This window comes from Caretta caretta, chromosome 7 (assembly GCF_965140235.1).
Source record: "Caretta caretta isolate rCarCar2 chromosome 7, rCarCar1.hap1, whole genome shotgun sequence".
Taxonomy (NCBI): Eukaryota; Metazoa; Chordata; order Testudines; family Cheloniidae; genus Caretta; species Caretta caretta.
In genome coordinates, this window is record NC_134212.1 from 3,952,774 (window position 1) to 3,976,961 (window position 24,188).

A 24,188-nucleotide genomic window follows, 5' to 3' on the forward strand; every position below is an offset into this window, starting at 1 on the left:
TGCAAGAGCGAATTCTCCATCTCCCCAGGCATGTGGTAAAGGTTATGCAATTGGGCTTCAGAGAGAGGGTGATGACTGACAAGCACACTTCTGCCAGTTGAGTAATGGAGCAGGGACTGGCCTCAGAGGAAGCTGTTCTTTCTCCGTTGCAGCAAGAAGATTAACATTAAAACTTTGTGTATTTGGACAGCTGCAAAGCATAGTCAGCAGCCCATTCCACAATGAACCCACATTGAGACTTTCTGTTGCAATGCTAGACATTACAGTCTGTGTTTGTCTGTCTGAGAGTTACAAAGCTAAGGAGAAATAACACAATGTCTCAATCAGACTCCCTACAAGCAGTTTTGAATGGTAAAAATGCTGGTTGCAAAGATGAGACTGAGGAGGCTCAAAATCAAGTACGAGCTAGTCTTAGCTGCAATCAACTGCCACAGAAAGAATGTGCCCTCAGGTTTAGGAAGACAGAGGGCTACTCCACAAAAATTAAGCATCATCTTTGGCAATGGAGCATCAGCAGCCAACTTTTCAAACACTCAGATTAAATGCCAAACCAAAACTGATTACCTTGAATAAACTTCTTTTATATCTGGATAACATGTAACCTTAGTGCTTGTTTTTCAAAGCAAAGAGCAAACAGTAAATTCCCACATTATTGGTATTACTTATATTCCATAACAAGACACAAAAAGGAAGAAAATCATGGGAAAAGTGACAAGATCTCCATCTGAGAGATTCAGAAAGTGTGTGCTCCCTTCATTATCTAAGATCTTTCAGCTATGGTGAGAATGAGGCTCTAATATACCTGAAAAAGTTAGCAAGATGGGCAAAGGGTAAAACACAATTACCTAACCAATGGCATCTTCAAATCACTGGTAAGGCTCAATGGGGTGACTTGGATTCTTGTTTGAAAAACAGGAATGTGGCTGGAGCAATGATGCATCTGTATGAATGCAAGTGTCTGTACCGGGCTAACCTCTAGAAATTTTTTTGGCCTATGATTGACGAAAGTAGTCTTTTGTCAAATAATGCACTTTAATCTGAGAACATTAGTTCAAATGATTTCTAGATTACATGGTTCTAAACCTATAACTTATTTGCCTCTACAATACATTGGAGATTAATTCTACCACTTATCCCTTCAGAATAGCCTTGAGGAAAGCATAAAAGTAATCGTTTAAACTACATAAAGTTGTAGCTGTATATTTCTCACAAAATTCAATTTTATATATTGTATGTTTCCTTTGGCTAGCAATTTTCACTAGTGTGTGATTTTTATTTTTAGAACTACTGTAGCTTGGCCCAATTTAAATCATGAAGCAGGGCGAAATAAAGACATTTTACGAAACAGCTAATTACAGTATAAAATGAAGATAGATGGAAGCCCTTATTTTCTGAACTGTACCCTTACCTGTCCTATATTTGATCTTAAAATACAAAATCTTTCTTCATTCATACGTGCCTTTAAGATGGTACCCAAAAAAACCTGGAAAAGGGTATTTCTGTAAACAGGTTCAACAGAAGGAAAGTAGATATGTCTCTCTACTCTACTAGCAACTTCTATGAATGGTGTGGACAAAGTGAATAAGGAAGTGTTATTTACTCCTGCACAGGACATAAGAAACAGGGGTCATCCAATTAAATGAACAGGCAGCATGTTTAAACACACAAAAAAGGAAGTACTTCTTCACACACCACATAGTCAACCTGTGAAACTGGTTGACAGTGGATGTTGTGAAGGCCAAAACTATAACTGGCTTCAAAAAAGAATTAGATAAATTTATGGAGGAGAAGTCCATCAATGGCTATTGGCCAAAATGGTCAGCAATGTAACCCCATTGTATCCCTAGCTTCTGACTGATCACTTGATAATTGCCCTGTTCTGTTCATTCCCTCTCAAGCACCCGCCATTGACATTGTCTGAAGGCAGGATACTGGGCTAGATGGATCATTGGTCTGACCCAGTGTGACCATTTTTATGTTCTATTGACATCAATGGTTGCTGAGTGTGTGTATCTGAAGGTAGAATTTGGCCACACAACCAACATAGGCCTTGTGAAATGATGAAACATTTTCTTGACATAAGCTTCAAAATGAAAAGTAGTAGAGCAGAATACATAAATTCTCTGGAAGTGAACATCAATGGCAGCTATTGTGCTCTAGAGTGGAATCGCAGAAGAGATGATGTATGCTTTGGAACAATTTAAAAAAGGATGGTAGTATGGTAATCTGGGATTCAGTCACTCCTTCTTAAAAGCCACTGTGCCCATGTCTGGATGAAAATTCCAGACAGTTCAAAGGCCAAAAGGTCCGTTTTATGCTGTGTTGTAACTACAGGCAACGTATCTAAACCCACAGTTATGAGTACATATTTGAAACATAGGCTCAAGAAATTATTTTTCCTCTTTTGAAGAGGCTTCCACATTTCTGGGGATCCTTCCCCATGTCAATTGCCTCTATTTTTTCCCCTTAGTTTGCATCCATATGCTTGCACACACCTTGCTGACACCATCCTTGAAAATAAGGGGAACATCAGTCTTGAGGCAGTGATGGGTAATACTTCCATTAATCATAGGGCTGTTGGTGAACAACACACAGCACTTCATCTAGGTCTTCTTGGCCCGTAGAGACAGCCTGTAACTGAAGCAAGATCTCTAAAACAACAGTGCAGATTATTACCATTAGTTCATTGGCCTATACTTTTTGTCTAGTGAAGGCACAATTAGTTGTAATAGTATGTATTATTTGTATTATAGTAGGGGCAAGAGGCTGCAAATGGGTAAATGTCCCATTGTGCTAGTCACCGTGCTGTCAGATAGTAAGACATGCCCCAAAGCACTTAGTCTTCCGCTCCAATCCTGAATGTACTGATGCATGTGCTTAATTTTAAATGTGCATGTTTGCAAGATTGGGATCTAACATTTTAAGAGACATTTTGGAATCAACTATGTAAATCCTATAAAAAATTGCTTTTTATAAATAACATAAAATAATCTGTGTACCATGATGACCCCTAATTAATAATGTCAGCTCAGACTCCCCCTACACAAAATACTGAGATTTTTAAAATCAATGAACAGGAGAGGGTTTTGTTCTCTTGTAATATTTTAACTTGAAGCGGAAAGCTTCCCACACCAAACATGCATATGATCATTTCAGAAAGAAAATTCAACTTGAAAACATACAAAATCATGTGGGCCTACCCACAACAGCTCAGAGGAAAATAGCACTTACACTCTCTTTACTCCTAGTATGGGGAACTATCATGCTTTCCTTCCCCAGACATTCCCCTGCCTCCTTCTCTAACCTTTCTGTTCCACCAGTGTATATCTTCCCTCCTACAATGTATTTCCCTGTCTCCCCCATACTAGCCTCTCCTCCTCATCCACCAGCCCCTCCATGTTCCTTTGAAGTAGAGGTGATCATTTCAGAAAGGGCAATCTGGCTAGATTCAGTCCACACCTGCCTTATTCCAGCAGGCCTGAGGATAGACAATGACAGAGCTTGAAAGACATACAAAGAGCTTTGAAAAGGGCGACAGAAGATTAGCTTCAGTTTTCACCATGAGAAGTAAAAAAAAACAATTAAAAACTGATCAGTAACTTTCTTGCAGTCCTGTCCCAAATCAGGCCTGTTTCTTAAAGATCTGTTTAAAACACTGCATAGTTAATACATATTACATCATTTAAATCAGTTTTAAAGAGAATGTTTTAATGTTCAGGTTAACTAAGTTCATGGACCAAAGGCTGCGTTAACAGCCCTAGGATTCAGCAAATTACCTAAGAATGTGAATACTTCCAATGAAGACAATAAGACTACTCATATGCTTAAAGTTAGGCAAGTGTTTAAGGACTTTACTGAATCAGGCCCTAGAGGCCAAGTCTTTCTCCACCGAACAGGTGGAACATGGCAACCAGCAGTGCAAACTTACCCCACTTTTAGACACTACTGATCTGGATCAAAAGCAGCACTTATGTAAAAGTTGGTATGTGGCAGATACCCCACACAGGCCCTGAAAGGGTTAAATATCTACCTGAGGGGGCCAGTTAGGGTACCTGGCTGCAACTGGAAGGAGAGGCAGGTTTACTTGAACAAGAGTGTCAGCTGGGGTCAGGGTATGCTAGATTATAAAGACAGGAAGCTTGCAGCAGAAAGAGGTTGTAGGGACACAGTATGCAGTTCCTCTCTGGGAGCACAGAGGAAGGGAGGGAAAACCCAAGAGGGATAATAACCCCTGGGTTCTAGCCTTAGAACAGGGGTGGCCAATTTGAGCCTGAGAAGGAGCCAGAATTTACCAATGTACATTGCCAAAGAGCCACAGTAATAGGTCAGCAGCCCCCCATCAGCTCCACACCCCACTCCCAGCGCTTCCCACCCACTGGCAGCCCCACCGATCAGCGCCTCCCCCTCCATTCCCGCACCTTGTGGCATGCAGGAGGCTCGGGGGGGGAGGAACGAGGGCACGGCAGGCTCAGAGGAGGGGGCGGGAAGGGGTGGAGTGGGGGAATGACTTGTGGCAGAGCCAGAGGTTGAGCAGTGAGCACCCCTTGGCACATTGGAAAGTTGGTGCCTTTAGTTCCAGCCCCGGAGTCGGTGCCTGTACAAGGAGCTGCATATTAACTTTTGAAGACCGCATGTGGCTCCAGAGCCACAGGTTGGCCACTTCTGCCCTAGAAGAGTCAACCCCAGAGAAGTTGTGGGGAAAGGAAGCCTCAGAGGGTTAGGCAGGAAGAATATCAGGGAAATAGCTGCTTGTTATAGGATCCCTGGTCTGGAACCCAGTGTAGAGGGCTGGCCTGGGTTCCCTACCAGCCATTGGGAAGTGGCACAGGTACACTGGGGACATCAACTGGACAACTAGACTGGAGAGACTTTATTACCCAAGAAGGGGAAGAATACTGTGACTTGGCCTGAGAGCTAAGAAACAAAGGCTTGGCACTGCAGCTCCTGAGGAGCCACAGACGGACAGCGAGAGGATGGGCTGAGGAACCACAAGAAAAGGATGTACAACTGGCAGAACTAATCCCCAGGTATGGCCAGAGGAGGTACCCCTGCAATAAGTAGTAGAGGTCCCCTTGACAAAGCCACACTCCAGTTAAACCACACAGCAGTGGAAAATCTGGCACTCAGTGGAATATGAAGAAATTATGCATCATGTGCAGTAATGATGGTTCTTCGAGATGTGTGTCCCCATGGATGCTCCACTGTAGGTGCACTTGCATCCCTGCCCTGCTGAATGGAGAACTTTGGCAGCAGTGCCTGCTCACGTGCTGTCTCCCACCTCATGTTGTGGCTCAAGGCTAACTAGCGTTGCACAGACAAAGCTCCCTCAGTTCCTTCCCTATCAAGAACTCTGAGTGGAAAAAAGAAGGGTGGGTCATGGAGCACCCATAGGGGCACATGTCTTGAAAAACCTTCATTATTGCATAAAGTAACTTCCTCCTCTTCTTCGAAGTGTTCCTATGGGTGCTCCACAGTAAATTACTCCCAAGCAGCATCCCTAATGGGAGGCTGGAGCTTCAGAGTCGAGTCTGTTATGGATGACAATACTGTGAAGCTGAATCTAGCGTCAGTAGCAAAGTCCTCAGTGATGGCATAGCGTTCTGCAAAGGTATGCACAGATGCCCATGTGGCTGCTCTGTAGATTTCCAGGGTAGAGACATCCTTGAAGAAGGCAACCAAAGAGGAAACCGATCTCATGGAGTGTGTATGGATTCCAGATGGAGGTACTACATTGCAAACACAATAGCAGTGTTTGATGCAGTTCAAGACCCACTTAGAGAGCCTCTGGGCTGACACTGCTGCACCTTTTGACCTAGCCACAATGGAAAGGAAAAGCCTAGATTTCCTAAAAGCCTTCGTACTGTACAGGTAGAAGACCAGGGCTCTCCTAACATCTAGTGTGTGTAGAATGGCTTCCCTATTATCACGGTGCGGCTTGGGATAAAAGGTCAGGAGGTGAATGAGTTGGTTCATGTGAAAGGCCGAAGGAACCTTGGGGATGAACAGCAGGTGGGGCCTGAGCATAACCTTGTCATGAAAAAAATACTGTAAAAGGGAAGTGCACCATAAGAGCCACTATATTCCTTATCCCCCTCACTGAGGTGATGGTGACCTGAAACGCTGACTTTACTGACAGATGTGTAAGTGAACTTAACGTAAGACCGGCCATACTTGGTCAGACCAAAGGTCCATCTAGCCCAGTATCCTGTCTTCCATCAGTGGCCAATACCAGGTGCCCCAGAGGGAATGAACAGAACAGGTAATCACCAAGTAATCCAACCCATTGCCCATTCCCATCTTCTGGCAAACAGAGGCTATGGACACCATCCCTGCCTAATAACCATTAACGGACGTATCCTCCATGAACTTACCTAGGGTTTTTTTTAACCCTGTTAAAGTCTTGGCCTTCACAACATCCTTTGGCAAGGAGTTCCACAGGTTGACTGTGCGTTGTGTGAAAAAATACTTCCTTTTCTTTGTTTTAAAGCTGCTGCTTATTAATTTCATTTGGTGACCCCTAGTTCTTGTGTATGAGGAGTAAATAACACGTCCTTATTACTTTCTCCATAGCAGTCATGATTTTATAAACCTCTGTCATACCCCCCTTCATCATCTCTTTTCCAAGCTGAAAAGTCCCAGTCTTATTTCTCTCTCCTCCTATGGAAACCCTAATCATTTTTGTTACCCTTTTCTGAACCTTTTCCAAGTCCAATATATGTTTTTTTGAGATGGGGCATCCACATCCGCACATAGTATTCAAGATGTGGGCGTACCAGGGATTTATACAGGGGCAATATTATATTTTCTGTCTTATTATCTATCCCTTTCTTAATGATTCCCAACATTCTGTTTGTTTTTTTGACTCCCACTGCACCTTGAGTGGATGTGTTCAGAGAACTATCCACAATGACTCCAAGATCTCATTCTGAAGTGGTAACAGCTAATTTAGACGCCATCATTTTATATGTATAGTTGGGATTATGTTTTCCAATGTGCATTACTTTGCATTTATCAACACTGAATTTCATCTGCCATTTTTTGCCCAGTCACCCAGTTTTGTGAGATCCTTTTGTAGCTCTTTGCAGTCTGCTTGGGACTTAACTATCTTGAGTAGGTTTGTATCATCTGCAATGTTTGCCACCTCACTGTTTACCCCAGGGTCATAGGTTTGAAGGGTGGTCTGCTCAGATCCTTTAATACTAAATTCAAGTCCCGTGATGGGGTAGGATTGTCTGGGTTGGGGAAAGAGGTTTGCTATGTCCTTGAGGAACCTCTTTGTAGTTGGGTGCAAGAAAACTGAGTCCCCTCTGTTTGTTGATGAAAAGTCGCTATGACCGCCCTGTGGACCTTGAGCGAGCTAAAATATAATCCTGACTTCTTTAGAGCAAGTAGATAATCTAAGACTACCGGGAGAGTAGCAGATGTCGGGGTAATTTGTCTGAAATGGCACCAAAACTGAAACATGGTCCACTTTTGTAGGTAAGTATGATGGGTAGCCAATTTCCTACTGTGTAAGTAACACTTCCTGTACCTCCTCAGAGCAGGATATCTTTATATGTTGGAACCATAAAGGAGCCAGACCTTGAGCCAAAGTATCCATAGGTCGGGATGGAGAGTGAGTCCTTCGTTCTTTGAGAGGAGGTAAGGAATGGGTTGAAGAGGGACTGGCAGGCACGTCACCAGCTGTCACAGGGAAGGGTACACATCTGTCTCAGCCAGGTGGAAGCAGTCAGTATAACATTGTGCACTCTCTCTCTCTCTAACAGGACTTACAGCAATACAACAAATGGGGGAGAGGTGTATAAAGGCCCTGGTCCCATGAGAGAAGGGCAGCGTCCCCTAAGGAGTGCTGACCAAGGCGTGCTCTAGAGTAGTAGTGTGGGCATTTCTTGCTCAAGTAAGTGGAGAACAGGTCTACTGTCAGTGTCCCACACTGTGTGAATATGTCATGGAGTATTACTGTGTTTATCTCCCATTCATGGTTGTGTGGGAATTTGTGACTGAGACTGTTCACTGTTGTGTTGTATGCTCCGGCAGGTAGGCGGCTGATATTGTAATACTGTGGGAAATGTACCAGTTCCGTAGCCTTAGTTCTTCTGCGCAAAGAGAGGGCAATATAGTGCCCCCAACGATTTATGGAGCATATGCACACTACGTTGTCTGTCATAACATAGCTTGTTCTGGGGAGCCCTCTGCAGGTAGGAGACAAGCCTCCTGGTAACACCCTAGCAATTCCTTTAGGGAGGGCCACAACCTTGTTACTCTTTTGTTAAATTAGAAGCACTATCATAGGCTAACATAATTGGCAGGCTTTTGCTCAAGGTGCTAAAAGCCCCATGCAAATTTGTAGGTAACATAATGGATGTCTAAATTTTAGGGTAACAGGTGAGCCACTACCATGAAAAGGACCTTGGAGACTACTTTGGGAGTTAATGATAACCCAAAGAGGATTACTCAGTACTGGTAATGGTCCTGTCCTAGGGTAAATCTGAGGAACTGTCTGTGGGATGATAAGATTGAAATATGGAAATAAGCATCCTGGAGGGCGAGGGCCAAGAACTAGTCTCCCTGTTCCAAAGCAGGAGTAATCACTGCCAGAGTGACCATCTTGAATTTTTGAGCCTTGACAAACTTGTTGAGTGCTCTCAGGTCAAGTATGGATCTCCAACCTCTCTTTTTTGGGGGAGTATCAAGAAGCAACAAGAGTAAAACCTTTGCCTCATAAGTGCTGAGGGTCTATGGCTCCTACATGGAGGAGATGATCCATCTCTTGTCACAACAGACTCTTGTGAGAAGGGTCCCTAAAGAGACAGGGAAGGGTGTTGAGGGTGAGATGGAGGTGAAATGAATTGAATATCCATTGCAGAGAATTTTTAAATCCATTTGTCAGATGTTATCCATTCCTATTTGCTGTGGAACAGAGCAAGGAAGCATCCATAGGGATGTGAAGGGTTGGTCAACATCAGATGGTACTGAAAGGAGTTGTCTGGTGGCGCCCCACTCAATCCATCAAAACTGGTGCTTTGAAGTGGATGGTTGGGAAGAAGAAAGCTGTGGGTCCAATGGCTTGTGCTTTGAGAACCTGGACTTTTTCCTTTGAGGCTCATAAAAAGCACTAAGTTGGGTAGTATACTGTATGAGATTTAAGGCTGAGAACTGTATTTTCTCTGTATATGAAGGCTGAGAACTGTATTTGCTCTTCTGGCCAGGTGTGTAAATCCCTAACAACTGAAGAGTCTTTGAGTGTGTGGAGGGATGCATCCCATCATCTTCTCCGCGAACAATGTCTTGGTGCATTCAAAAAGAAGGTCCTCTATAGTTGTCTATACTTTCTTGGGGAAGCCAGAAAAACGTAGCCAAGAAGTCTGCCGCATCACAACAGCTGTGGAGATGGATTGCACCGCTGTATCAGTTGTGAGTGCTGACTGAAGTGCCATCTTGGCCACCAGTTACCCTTGACTGAGAATGGCCCTAAACTGATGCTTGTGTGATTCCGGAAGTTGATCAATAAACAAATTGAGTTTGGAGTAACTGAAGTAGTCATATTTTGCTGGTAGGGCCCAATAATTCGCGATGTGGAACTGTAGCGTGCCAGATGAATAAGACCTATTTGGGAGAAAGGCAAGGTGTTTTCAATCCTATCATAAGGGGTGGACTTCACCTGATGTTGCGACCTCTGGAATTCACCACACCCACAATGATCGAATTAGGGGGTGGATGGGAGAAAAGAAATTCTGTACCCTTGGCTGAAATATAATATTTCTTATTGGCCCGTTTACAAATTGGCTGGACCAATACAGGGGTCTGCCATATAAGCATGGCTGGATCCAAGAGAGCCTCGATGATGGGGAGGTGTGCTTTGGATGAGGGAGAGGAATGCAAAATGCCCAACAGCTTATGTTGCGACTTTTTTACCTTCTCTATAGGTCATTGCAGAGTGTCTGTCACCCACTTTTCTAAGTCTTGAAAGAGCTTAAAATCGTCTCCTAGAGATGGCGGAGGGGGCATCACTGCCTCATCTGGTGAGGAAGATGAGATGTTGGTCTGTGGTCTCTTCCTCAAGGTCATCCTCCTGTGCATCCCTCATCTCTTCGGGGGCTCAGGATACTAGGGCTGAGGGAGGGCGCCTCATTGGTTCATGGTAGGCCACGCTAGATGTTCAGGAGGCATGTCATCTATACACCTCCCACAGGTCCCAACAGAGCCACTGGGATGGCTGGAAGGATCCTGGTGGTTAGCACCATGGTTGTCTATACCAGGGTGGTTGAAAGCCAGACGGATGGTACAGCTGTGGAGGCCCAGATTGGTAATGGGGATTATAAAATGAGTGGAAGGAGCGATGGGAGACAATCTCTTCCTGCTCACTGTCCGACTCTCCACTGAAGAATGGAGGTGCATGGTGTAGAATCTCAAGCTCAGAGTAAGCTCTGGTACCAAGCAGAGGAGACTCAGGGCTTGTCTACACTGGCAATTTACAGCACTGCAACTTTCTCACTCAGGAATTTACTTTGTGTAATGACCCATCCACTCCCAGTCTCTATTCAAGCCTAAGTTAATTTGGGTCATTACACAAAGTAAAACTATTTCCCCATGTTTATCCCCACCCCCCACTGTTCCTCAGACGTTCTTGTCAACTGCTGGAAATGGCCCACCTTGATTATCACTAAAAAAAGGTACCCCACCCACCCCTGCCCTGCTCTCCTGCTGGTAATAGCTCACCTTAAGTGATCACTCTCCTTACAGTGTGTATTGTAACACCCATTGTTTCATGTTCTCTATGTATATAAATCTCCCCACTGTATTTTCCACTGAATGCATCCAATGAAGTGAGCTGTAGCTCACAAAAGCTTATGCTCAAATAAATTTGTTAGTCTCTAAGGTGCCACAAGTACTCCTTTTCTGTTTACACTGCATGAGGAAGACTATTCTTCTTTCAGCTGACAGTCTGATCCTGTAAAGTGCACAATGTCTCCTACTGGAGCTGAACACCCTCAACTCCCAAATGCTACAATGAGAGTGGAAGGCATTTAGCACCTTATAGGAATGGGAGATAAGTATCCATCTTGAATACACCTCTAAATGTGATCCTGAAGTTAGCATGTAAGTGGTTAAAATAAGGTTGTAAATATCTATTTAAGACTTACTGCAATTTAATCATCAATTTAAATTATTTCTGAACCCTTATCACATTTGAATATATCAACATAAGTTGAAGCTACTGCTCTCATTTAAAATTAGAATTTTTCCCTTTATGTATTTTTGAAACACAAGAAGTTTACTGGTACCACTGCTTACTAATTTAGTTCTCTTTTACTATGTCTCCAGGCTATGAAATACTTACCATATTCTAGAAAAAAATTAATTCAGTTATCCATATCGCTAAAAAATGTTTATATAAAAAGTTGTCCCCGATAATTTTTAAAAAATGAGCTGCAGTACTGTGTTGAACAGCACTTTCAATGAAAACCATGTTCAGCCAACAGTATTTCTTCCCCCTCCCTTTACCCCCTTAAGATTTGCCTTTTCAATGTGATCTATCAGACAATTTAGATCAAAGAAATCCAGGCCAGGCCTGGTTAATAGTTGGAACTGCTTTTTTCTTTTTAATCTCCTGTAACTTTTACAAGTAAAGATTGGCAATTAACCACATTTTATTGCCTTCACCAGGTAACAACACTAATTCCCAAAGGGAGTGACTTGAAAGAATGCAAAGTTAACTAATTTGTGTGCAAAAAGTTATATACATAACTGTGTCACTTTAAAATTATAGTTCTTGATAAACTGTTCAAGAAAATGGGGAGTAATAAGTTTCTAGGTTCTTAATGGCAATCTAAATGTTTCTAATGTATATTTGTACAGATTTTTTAAAAGTCACTTCTGCAGTAAGACATGACCAGACGGATAGATGTGTACAGGAATATGAAACTTGAAAAGTGCTTCAATCAAAGCTACTGCAAAGTTTAGAGCTCTTTAATATGATAAATGTGCATTACAGAAAATACAGTAAGATTATATTATATACAATATTTTATATATATACACACACACTGGACATAAGGGAAAGCAGCAATGCTCAGCCCATTTGGAGCAGACACCAGCCTTTGATACTACTGGCATAGGAAAATGCACACTTGCCCTCAACAATTATTACACTTGTAGAAATCTGCTTTAGGGGGTAGGTAATCATTATTGTTGCCTGTGACAGTGCTGACCAGGAACTGCTGAGCCAGCCCTCTGTCACTCCAGCTCCAATTAAGTGAGGTGAACTGGAGCTGACTAGAGGAATCTGAGCCTGATTGGCAGAGGCGGAGCAGCTGCCAGCTTGATTAGCCTAGAGTTATATACAGGCTCACAGAAAGGAAGCAAAGGGCAGGGGGAGAAGCCAGAGAGTTGAGGAAGAGGGGTAGTTCTCCCCTTCTAGCTGCAAGAAAGAGAAGCCCCTAAGGCTGGAACCCCCAGCGATATATGTTGAGAGGTGGTGGGTTTGTACTGTGTAAATAAACTGCACCGGGGTGGTGAATGCTGAACCAGAAGATCTCAGTGGTTTTTGGAGCACAGCAAAGGTAGGACTGAGGGGGGCCCTGCTATACCCTGTTACACTCCCCATATTCAGCTTTGCAGTTGAGGAGGGGAATTCCAATGCTGGGACAGCCATAATTGTTATCATGAAATCATTTTAAAACTATGGTCAAAAGAAGGGATTTCATATTAGTTATCAATGGCATATTGTTCTTAGGTCATTAATGCCCATTTAATGGGACTTTATAGATAAACTTCATCATATCAAAACTAATGATCTCTTAACTTGAAACTGAGCAGATGCAAATTACGTTCCTTCAAAGGCCATGCCACCAGTTTTCCTCCATCATTTCTCAGGGCTACTATGATTCAAGTTCACCTTCTTACAAATGGGAGCAAAACCTCAGGTGGTATAAGTTGTCATACATCCACTGCCAATTTACACCAACCAACAATCTGCTCATGACCTTTATTTCATGACAAGTGGTAAATTTCTGTGCATAAATTACATAGCCTATCAGTAATAAAGATTAATAAAATATATAAACAATCAGGGTAAAAATATTTATAAAATTCAGTGAATCTTTAATTGTGCCCATGTGGAATGTTCAATGGTATCTTTAGTTAAGAGAATTTACAGCCACTACTTTCAATTTACTCACATATTTCAATGTGGGGCTTTAGATATATGTACATTCTTATTTCATGGTCAAAAATACTTCAAGTGCTTCATAAGAGACCTCCCAAGAAACTGAATATTCATATAACATTTTAGTAAAAATATTTTATTTCCAAACTGAGAGTATTTTGTATTTGAGAGAAATTGAGTATTTGTTATGCCGCCTATAAAGGAGCCAGAAGCATTATTTGGGACTTTTATAAGGATGTTAGTAGCTTTGGACTCTAAAAGGGACACAGAACCAGTGCCCAGGAAATATTGTAATGTACTCTTGGTGACCGTGAAAGAGATATAGTCCTCTAGTTGCTGACCTACTGAAAGCATAAAGGTCCCTTCTGCTAGTACCAATTAAACAGCTTCTTCTGTTGCTGAAATGGTAGAGAAATCCTCCTCCCAGTACATTTGTTCAACTTGTAATTGTGTTCAGTGTCTTTAAGACATTGTTGAGGTCGCTGTTTGCCCCAAAGTTTTCCAGTGTATGTTTCATGAAGTGTTATACTGTGGAAAATATTTGGGAGGGAGCAATTCTACAACAGGTGGCATCTTCTCAGAAAAATACAATACTAGAAATGGCTTATGTTTTGACTGCTATTGGTCTCCTGGTCATACAGTCCCAAAACACACTGTTGTTATAAGGTCCAGAGTCTGAGATTCTACAGACTACACTCAACAGATATAATGGGATGGTCCTGTGTACTATGTATCTTATTTATTTAAGGTTGGCTTTATGATCTGAACAGTCAACTTACATAGCAGAGTTATTTAAGCATATGGTTGTAGACTGTTTCTTTTCATGCATTTATGGTCGTTACCAAAAAAAATCTAAAAATTTTAAGTTGGAAAAATATGAAAACTTCATAGGTAAAGATAGCATTTTTTTCTATTTATTCATTTGTTTTAAGAAGTTTATCCATACCTCTAACATTGAAGAAAAATTAAAATCTTATCCAAAATAAAGTCATCCATTCCTATGAAGTGAAAAAGTACTTGACTAACTTTGGACAAAAAGTGCATTTTAAGTACCAAGCTAACGCAGAACCCCTTAATCAGTTTTCATGTACTACTCCTGTCTGAACACCTGAACATCCAATATGAAGTATGTTCCTTATTTTAAATCTAGCAGTTGGCATCTTATCTACTAAATGCAGAGATAATGCTGACTTTCACTATAAAGCTACAAACGCATTTTTACCCACCATCCCACAACATACAGCTTAGTTGTTTTAAAATACAATTGCCAAGACCACTACATTGTACTAGTTCAGTACTGATAAAATAGCATGTAAAGCTTATAAATAATGTATTGAACGATCAGATTCCTAGCTACACAGGACTCTCACTAAGCAAAACACAAATCCCACATGGAAATATTAGTTAGTATGATCTTGTTATAACTGAACCAAAAATATCAGCTGATGACCTAGATGCAATAGTACTCAGATAAATAAATAAAAAGCAATCCGATAGCCAACATAAAATTTCACATAGGTGAGAGTTTTCATGGTGATTTATACTAGACTGTGCTTATAAGCATCTTTTGTGCAGATGCACCCAATCACTACAGGCTTTACCACAGCGAAGTCTGAGAATGTTATTATACCACTTGCTAGTTCCCTATTGACTAGAGATGTGCTCAAACACCAACCCTTCAAATTTAGTTTTTACTATCTCTTCCACTAAGTAACCTGAAAATGTTTGGGTAATGAAGAAATTTGCCATTCTTAAATAGTATTTATAACAGCCATACAAGTCTTAAATATTTAATAATGAAACATGCACTAAAAAGAAACTTAGAGCCTGAAATCATTAGATGTCCCAGAACAAGAAATTAAAAAAAAAACCCATACATTTCTCTGTGTGATTTCAAAGTTCCCTCATATAGAAAGTTAGTTGCTTTCCTACTGTATATTAATTAGATACGTGATGAATCCACTGGATACCAAATGTGGATTAAGTATCTAAAAACTGTGCATTTGAAACCTAGATATTAAGGGGTGGAGGTGACAAGACTCCAGCAGCAGCAAAAGGAACAAGAGTTTGGGAGGATAAGCAACAAGGTAAAATCTGGCCATACTTGAAATGTGAGTGACCATTTTACTTTGTTTTGTAAATTATTCCAATCATTTTTCCAAATCCGTTCCAGTACAGGGAATCATCACATGATTCATAGTAACAGAACACAAACTTCTAATCATTGTGTTGCAAACTGAAAGTCCAAATTTATCCCTTGCAGGTAATTTTACATTTTTGAAGTGCCTTTACTGTTCAGTCAATTTTCAGCCTAAGCAAAAATAAACTGAGAATTATCATTTACATTAATTTAGATCTCAATCCAGCAAAACAGTTAAACTTGTACTTAATTTTCAGCACCAGCATTTTTCCAGGGTCAATCTGTTAGAAGATAGGACATGAGAAGTCCCAAGGAACCTTTGGATTTGATAGTCTATGTTTTGGTTTCATGATGGCAAATAGCCTGGCCTGAAGCTGTTGGGGAATCACAGGTTTAGAAACTCAAGATTCACCTGTGACTTACAGTCGTTATTACTCTATTTAGCAAAAATAAAGCATGCATATTTTTCTCTCCTGTTTCTCCATGAGACTGGGGATGTCATGTGTCCCTGAAAAATGCAGTGGCAACCAAACGTATCTCCCTATAGCTGCTGCCATTTATATGAAAGCAAATGCTGTTTTGGGCACACTACTTAATGTTAAGTTTATATATTGGTAATTGCTTTTTGGTGTATACAACTACAAAGAGAATGTTTACCAGTGATAAGTCACAGTGGTGGAGGAGGTCCTGCTAGAACAGCAGGATGAGGGCTAGTGAAGCATGCATTATTATTTATTCAGGGCATTATTATTTATTCAGGTGTATTTATGCCCACTTTTAGATTCAAGACATTTTTTTTCCTTTTTCATGACTTAATACTAAGTGGTTACACTCCTTTCTTTTAGATTTAATTTTTGTAATAAAGATATCTAGCCTAAACAAGGGCTGCTAAGCATCCTGCCTACCTTTGACTCTTCTCTAGAAATTATATGGAGACTTGAAACAGGATGGGTGGCAGAAAGGAAAATAATTTGGCAAGGGGTTTGGAATAGAGAGGGAGAGCCACAATAGGTCTTTCTTGTACTGTCGAACAGGCCTGATCTTTCCCCCATTTAAATCAATTATGAAACTGTCAATGGTGCAAGAACAGACCCAAAATAACGTCAGCCATTGTATATATTCATTATGCAAGTCTGCTTTTTGTACTATATTTGGCCAAATACAATGAAATCATCTCATAGTTAAAGGGGTTCACCACTTTTCCCAACACTATTTCTCTATAAGCAGAGTTTCACTAAAAAAGAGAGGGTCTGCTTGGCAAAATATCTCCTACAGCAGGGCCTCTCTTCACCCTCATGTAGTTTCAGGAGACTTCTAATAGTTGTAAGGGGAGCAACCTGGGGCTATACCTTCACAAGTGGGGAGCAGCAAAGCTGACTCAGCTCTTCAACACCCACACCAAGAGCAGCTATAAACTAGACACGAACCAGGGATTCCTCCTTTCATTAAATCACAGCAACTTCTCTTCTTTGGCTGAGTTGAGAAAGATTCTAATAAAATGATATGGTTATCTGATAATTGTTACATTCCTAGAGTTTTAGCACACTGATATCCACTTTTAATGGAGTGGAACATCACTATAAGTGGAGTTTATGCTCAAATGAAGAGGACTGAAAGTCCATTGCAATATACTCAATCACTTTGGAACTCTTCCGTTACTTCACTATAAACAGAGTGTAAACCAGTGCACTAATTCAACAGCCTGTGCACCAAAGAATATTCTCCAGCCACAGCATTCCAGTCCTCTTATCTTCAAAGCTTCTGTTTATTTCTTCAACAAACGAAGTTGTCCTTTTTCACTTAACCCAGAGGCTCCTGCAAAAGACCATCTATTCACTCCAGAATTACACTCTGCAAGTCATCCGATTGGGGGTGCTAGTGAGCCATTCTGCTCTCTTTCCAACCTAACCTGGTCCCTGCAGTACTGCTCTGCAGACCCCATCCACCAGGAACTCCTGCATGAGCCTTTCTGCTTCTTTCAGGATTACACTCAACCCGCCTTTAATGTGCAAATTACATATGAGCTGGGTTCTTTCCCTTGATACAAGAACTCCTGAAAGAGCTTTCAAATTCTCTGCAGCTCTCAAGCTGAACTACTCGCCATCTTTTATGAGGACGGGTGTCAAGGTTCCTCCCCCACTCTGAACTCTAGGGTACAGATGTGGGGACCTGCATGAAAAACCTCCTAAGCTTATCTTTACCAGCTTAGGTCAAAACTTCCCCAAGGTACAAAATATTCCCCCCCGTTGTCCTTGGACTGGCCGCTACCACCACCAAACTAATACTGGTTACTGGGGAAGAGCTGTTTGGACGCGTCTTTCCCCCCAAAATACTTCCCAAAACCTTGCACCCCACTTCCTGGACAAGGTTTGGTAAAAAGCCTCACCAATTTGCCTAGGTGACTACAGACCCAGACCCTTGGATCTTAAGAACAATGAACAATCCTCCCAACACTTGCACCCCCCCCTCTCCTGGGAAATGTTGGATAAAAAGCCTCACCAATTTGCATAGGTGACCACAGACCCAAACCCTTGGATCTGAGAACAATGAAAAAGCATTCAGTTTTTTACAAGAAGACTTTTAATAAAAAATAGCAGTAAATAGAAATAAAGAAATCCCCCCTGTAAAATCAGGATGGTAGATATCTTACAGGGTAATTAGATTCAAAAACATAGAGAACCCCTCTAGGCAAAACCTTAAGTTACAAAAAAGATACACAGACAGAAATAGTTATTCTATTCAGCACAATGCTTTTCTCAGCCATTTAAAGAAATCATAATCTAACACATACCTAGCTAGATTACTTACTAAAAGTTCTAAGACTCCATTCCTGTTCCGTCCCTGGCAAGAGCAGCACACAGACAGACACAGACCCTTTGTTCCTCTCCCTCCTCCCAGCTTTTGAAAGTATCTTGTCTCCTCATTGGTCATTTTGGTCAGGTGCCAGCGAGGTTACCTTTAGCTTCTTAACCCTTTACAGGTGAGAGGAGCTTTCCCCTGGCCAGGAGGGATCTCAAAGGGGTTTACCCTTCCCTTTATGTGCAAATTACATATGAGCTGGGTTCTTTCCCTTGATACAAGAACTCCTGAAAGAGCTTTCAAATTCTCTGCAGCTCTCAAGCTGAACTACTCGCCATCTTTTATGAGGACGGGTATGAGGACGCTAGCTATTTCCTGATCCCTGATCTCACAGCATCACCTGGAAATCAGATGTCACTGGTGAAACTAGGCCCAATTCTCTTTAAAGGGCCAGCCAACCCATGACACAGAGTTGCACTAAAACTAAGTTCACTATTAGCAGCTTTTTCATCACTCACAACTTTCAAATCTTGATAGACAAATCAGCTCGGTATTAACGGCTTATTATCCCTTATAGGGTAAGTGCTGAACCTAATAGTGCTATATCATGTAGTGTATTTGTATCTCTCTATTTTATGTTTGTGGAATTATATTCCAGTCAAAAATAACGTATTATGTAACTTTAGGAAAACTCAAAAATAAATTACTGAAGTCAATTTTCCAGTAAACCCTTAGGCTACATCATGTTTCAATGTGTAAAATTAGTAGCAAATGGTGCAAAAACATGTATAATTTGTGATCTCATCAAAATATAAGCTAAATCCACACCTACTTTGTGTTGAGTGGGTTTCTTAAAGAAAGCTCATAGAATATAAAGTTCACACTAAAAAGAGTACACATTGAGCAATAAACTTGATCACCTTCTTTGACAGAGTTATCAGGAAGATAGAGAATGAGACAAGATGAATATAACTGTAATAGCTTTTGATACAGTTCCTCTTCGAATTTAGAAAACTAGAAGTGAAATAGAAAATGTTGTAAAAGCAACTACAAAAATTCTGAAACTATGTCAACTGTCTCTATATGACACCTCATATGATACCTTCAGATACTGTTGTCATAAACTATGTATTAGGTGTAATGAATGTCAGGTCTAACTACACCAAAAGGATATAAAGAGGAGCTCCTCCATTTCCCTCCCACCCTCTTACATCCTGTCAGTCTCATGTGGAGTAAGGCAACCTCTATGGATACCTACTGGATCAGATCCCACACACAACTTAGGCAGCCAAACTAGCTTGTGAATTGCACTGAGGTGTAGGCAGGAGATAGGCACCCAGTGAAGCGGCAGTGCATATGCTCAGAGACAAAAACACAGGCCCGAGATATTTTATTGCAAAACCTGAGGTACCAAGCAACTAGAGGTGCCTAGAGAATTAGGCTGAAACCAAGGGGGAGTTTTGTGAATCACAATGGTGCCTAAAAGGGGACTTAGCACCCTAAGTACCTTTGTGAATCCCACCCTATGTGTGCACAGTGCCAACACAACGGGGGCCTAATCTAGTTGGGGGATCCTTGATGTTACTGTACCTATAGGTCCAGGGTGGGGGGTTCAAGCCGGCCCACATCTAAAGGCTCCTCTCCCAGCCTCAGGGGAGCAGCCACGAGGCCATGGCTCAAATTGGTGCTACTGTAATACAATAAGTTAAGAAAGTAAAATGGCTACAAAACTGAGTTTTTGAAGAAATAGGCAAATTTAAGTGCAAGTTTAAACTTTAGAAAAAAATCTATTTAATGTGCAGAAAAGGATTTGGGTGACAGATGAAAAACTGAATATGAATTTACTATGCAATACAGCTGGAAAAAAAAGACAAATCCTTTCATTTACATACAAGGTTATCATTTACAAGACAGAAGGATAATCCTGCTCTACGCAAAAGGTTATACTAGATGACCCAGGTAGTCTTTTCCAGCCCTATCTTCTATATTTCTGATTTCACTTAGCAAAATGCATCATAATTCCAACTAAGGGCTCCCTGGTGCAGTATAGTGAATTAAAGGAAGAGGTATGAATGGAAAATACGCAAACAGAAGTGACAATGCATTTGCTGAATATTTAAGCATGAAAAATATATTAGCTGTAGCATTAATAAAGTCAGTGGAGACTGGAAGCATGCTTTCCAAGGACAGCAAAAGTAAGTCATTTTTCTCCTACTACACGTTTAGATTCATGTTCTTTGCTCAATGCATGGGAATTATGCATGTAAATCCTTACACAGATGTGAGGAGACAAACTTGTAGCCTTTATACTTACACAGTAAGCAGAAACATCTGAAGAACAGACTCTGCCTACAACTCAAACAATCATCCACTTAAAACAACCTCAGTGTAAAATTACCAATTTAAAAACTCTGTTATAAAACACGTTTTAACAAGACTTTGCAAAGGGATTTAATTAGATTTCACATCAAAACTTCCACACACTGAAACAACAGCTAATGTTGGCTGAATCCAACAACATTCCAAGAAGAGATCTGTCTAAATATCAACTATGATCTTCTACCCACACTGAAAGAAGCAACAGATAAAGCTTTCACACTAAGTGGCAGAATTGACAAGTGAACTAAATTCGGCTTTTATGAGAACTCCAAACCTACCATTCAAATTCAAAAAAAAAAAAAAAAACCCAATGTCTCTGTGGAATTTCTTTTCAGCACATAAGAATGTAACTTTTAAAGATCAGAATACTTCTCAACTGTCATTCAAAGATTTAAACCACTTCTGAATAACTTAAAATGCATTGGAGCGGAATATAAAAATAGGTTACAAAATCAAGGGAACTAGGATGTGTTGGACATAGACATCTTGCCCAAGGGAAAAAAGGTGAAGTATTTCATGCAAGTTTTCTATTAGGCATTTCAATGATTCAGTTTTAAATTAAGTGGCCAAGATCCTACCATAGAGAAATAATATTCTGGAATGTCTTATTTAAATCACTGACATCAGCTATTTGAAAATAAATTACTAAGAAATCTGCCTACAGGCAGAGCATATTGTGTGCAATTAATCTTTCACGCGAACTTTATAGATACATGCTTAAGCAAGTTGCAATTTAAGATTTTTAATTATATTACACACTATATCTAATTGTCCCAAGAGTTATACCGAAGCCTTCCTTTCTCCATCCAGTAACTATGACTTTAAAATGTTACACACACACACAAAGTTAACTGAGTTATTTAAACTAATCCCATCATCGAACCAAGGTCAAAATGACCAAAACGATTTTACTGTTTCCTCCATCTAAGTTCTTAGGAGTTTCATATTAATTTCCTAATGGGGTTGTTAATAATTTACCAAGGACAAAAATTAAATTTGTACTCCAGAGAAACATATCCTCCTCATTAAAAAAAAACTACACACTATCGCTACTCTTATTTTCAAGCTCTCACTCAGTCCAACCACTGCAGACTTTTTCCCATTAAATTCTTTTGAGTTCACATTTAAGGAGCTATGTCAAATCTGATTGATTCGCTAAGCTTTACAAGGCACTGGGAAGATGTAAAGAGCTATTATTTTATGCCCACATTTTAATTTAAGCGACTAGAACAGGAGGAGATTCTGCTGGATTCTAAATGCCGCACCTAGGTTGCGGGGTTGCGGGTGGGGTTTTTGTTTTGGTTTTTTTTTTTTTTTAAATTTGCCCCCCTCCACAGATGACAATATAGAAAAATAATTGCCGTGGTGCCGCAGAAATACCAACACTTCCGCAGTACCTGTGGCAATAAACCCTACGCCGCGGGCCGGGGTCAGTCAGCGAGGCTCCCGCGGAGGCGTTTTCACGTGACCCGTGCGACGCGGCGGCCGTTGACAAACGGCCACTCCCGTTTCAAGCGGACGGGTCGGTAACTGCCCAGGAGCGGGGGGAGGGGCGCAGCTGGCGGGAAAGATACTGACGCGTCTAGAAGACCCGCCCGGGCAGTTACAAGGCCGAAAGATGCCCACCCGCCAGCGGCTGCTCCAGGCCGCCAAGGGCAGGCGGCTGCAGAGCAGGGAGCCAGGGGTTCCCCCCCCCAGCACAGCGCGCCAGGGGCGGCCCCTTCGCCGTCCGCGCGGCAGCAGCTGCCACCCACCCAGACGACGGACCCAGCCTGCCCTGTGGCTGGGTTGCCCCATCGAGAGGGAGCCTCCGGCGCGGAACCGGCCGCGCGGCAGACCCGGGGCAAGCCCACCGATACTCCTCACAGGCGCCCGGCAGGCCGCGCGCTGAGGGAGGGGAGACCGCCAGAGCCGCGCGCGCCCTGCCCCTGGGGGCGCCAGCACGCGCTGGCCTCCGCCCCCTGCCCCAGCGCTTCCCGCCCGGCCCGCACCGGAGCGTCCCCGACTCCTCCCTTCCCCCCCATTCCCTTCCCATCGCCCTCCCCCACCCTGAGCCGCTCCGGCTGTTGAGGAGTAGGGAGTGGGAGGGGGAAGCAAAATGGAGACTTACACTCCGACTGCTATTGCGCGTGCGTCAAGCCGGGATGGGAGCGGGACGCGCCGGCGCCCTGACGTCACGCGCCCGGAACTGGCTCCGGGGAAGCCGCGAGGATTCCCACCACGCGGACAGGAGTGGCCAGCGCGCATGCGCACGGCGCCCTCTCCTCTGAGGCGGTGTCCGGCCGCGCTCCCTTCCCTGACAGAGCCATTCATGGACAGTAATGGCGGGGCAGGGGGGGATGGGGCGCGGTGCCCGACCGTAGTGCTGCCTCACGCTGGCTTGTCAGCCCCCAGGATGGGCCTGAGGCCTCCAGGAATCACGTCAGGCGATGAAACCCAGGGCTGTGCCCCACTGGTATGGGCAGCCCTACGCCGACCCCAGCCCAGAGGACAGTGTCACTGGCACAGCCCCCAGGAGCCCCGCATGCTGCCATGGACGCCAACACTGTCCCCCATCACAGCCAGCATCACCCCTCCCCCTGCAGACATGCCATCCCCGGTGTCACCGACACAGATACCAAGAGCCTTGCATGCTGCTACGGACACCAATGATGCCCACCACAGAGGCCAACACTGTCCCTCAGTGACAGCACAGACACCCCCGCTGTCGCCCCTCCCCGATGCATACAGTGGCAATCCAGCGTCATGCCCCTGGTGCCAACACCAATGCCTCTCTCTTCTATATTCTATTCTGTGGAGAAAATAAATACAGAAGTGTTATTTACTCCTCCTAACACAAGAACTAATGGTTACCACATGAAATTAATATGCAGCAGGTTTAAAACAAAGAAGTATTTTTTCAGACAACTCACAGTCAACCTGTGGAACTCCTTGCCAGAGGATTTTGTGAAGGCCAAAACCATAACACGTTTCAAAAAAGAACTAGATAAATTCATGGAGGCTAGGTCCATCAATGGCTATTAGCCAGGATGGGCAGGGATGGTGTCCCTAGCCTCTGTTTGCCAGAATCTGGGAACGGGTGAAGGGATGGATAACTTGATGATTCCCTGTTCTGTTCACTCCCTCTGGGGCATCTGACATTGGCCACTGTCAGAAGAGAGGACACTGGGCTAGATGGGCCTTTGGTCTGACCCAGTATGTTTTCAGAGAACTATCCACAGTGATTCCAAGGTCTCCTTCTTGAGAGGTAACATCTAATTTCGAAGCCACAATTTTGTATGTATAGTTGGGATTACATTTTCCAATGTGCATTACTTTGCATTTGTGAACATTTAATTTCACCTGCCATTTTGTCACCCAATTTTCTGAGATCCCTTTGTAACTTTTCAGAGTAATTCTGGATTATCTACAACCTTTCCTTTCTCACTGTTCATCCTCTTCTCCAGATCATTTGTGAAAAAATTGAACAGCACTTGTTCGAGTCCAGATGTTTGGGGGACCTGTTTATTTATCTCTCTTCACTTGAAAACTGACTATTAATTCCACCCTTTGTTTTCTATCTTTTAACTAGTTACTGATCTATCAGAGGACTGTCCCTCTTATCCCATAACTCCTTACTTTGCTTAAGAGGCTTTCGTGTGGGAGCTTATCAAAGGCTTTCTGAAAGTCCAAGTACACAATATTCAATGGATCACCCTGTGA

The 24,188-nt window shown here is 42.4% G+C and overlaps 1 protein-coding gene across 9 annotated transcripts in view; it reads right to left on the reverse strand.

Annotated features, from left to right (window-relative positions):
* The window catches only part of FHIT (fragile histidine triad diadenosine triphosphatase), a 1,109,638-nt gene extending 1,087,001 nt beyond the window's left edge, over positions 1-22,637 (reverse strand). For 2 of the 9 annotated variants that reach the window (XM_048859001.2, XM_048859003.2), the window contains exon 1: positions 22,597-22,637. The gene's annotated coding sequence lies outside the window, so the exon portion shown is untranslated. Of the gene's footprint in view, positions 1-21,883; positions 22,166-22,596 lie in introns of those variants that run through there. The other 7 variants (XM_075130205.1, XM_075130204.1, XM_048859006.2 and 4 more) reach the window with 6 other exon arrangements.
* Positions 22,638-24,188: the final 1,551 nt, after the last annotated feature.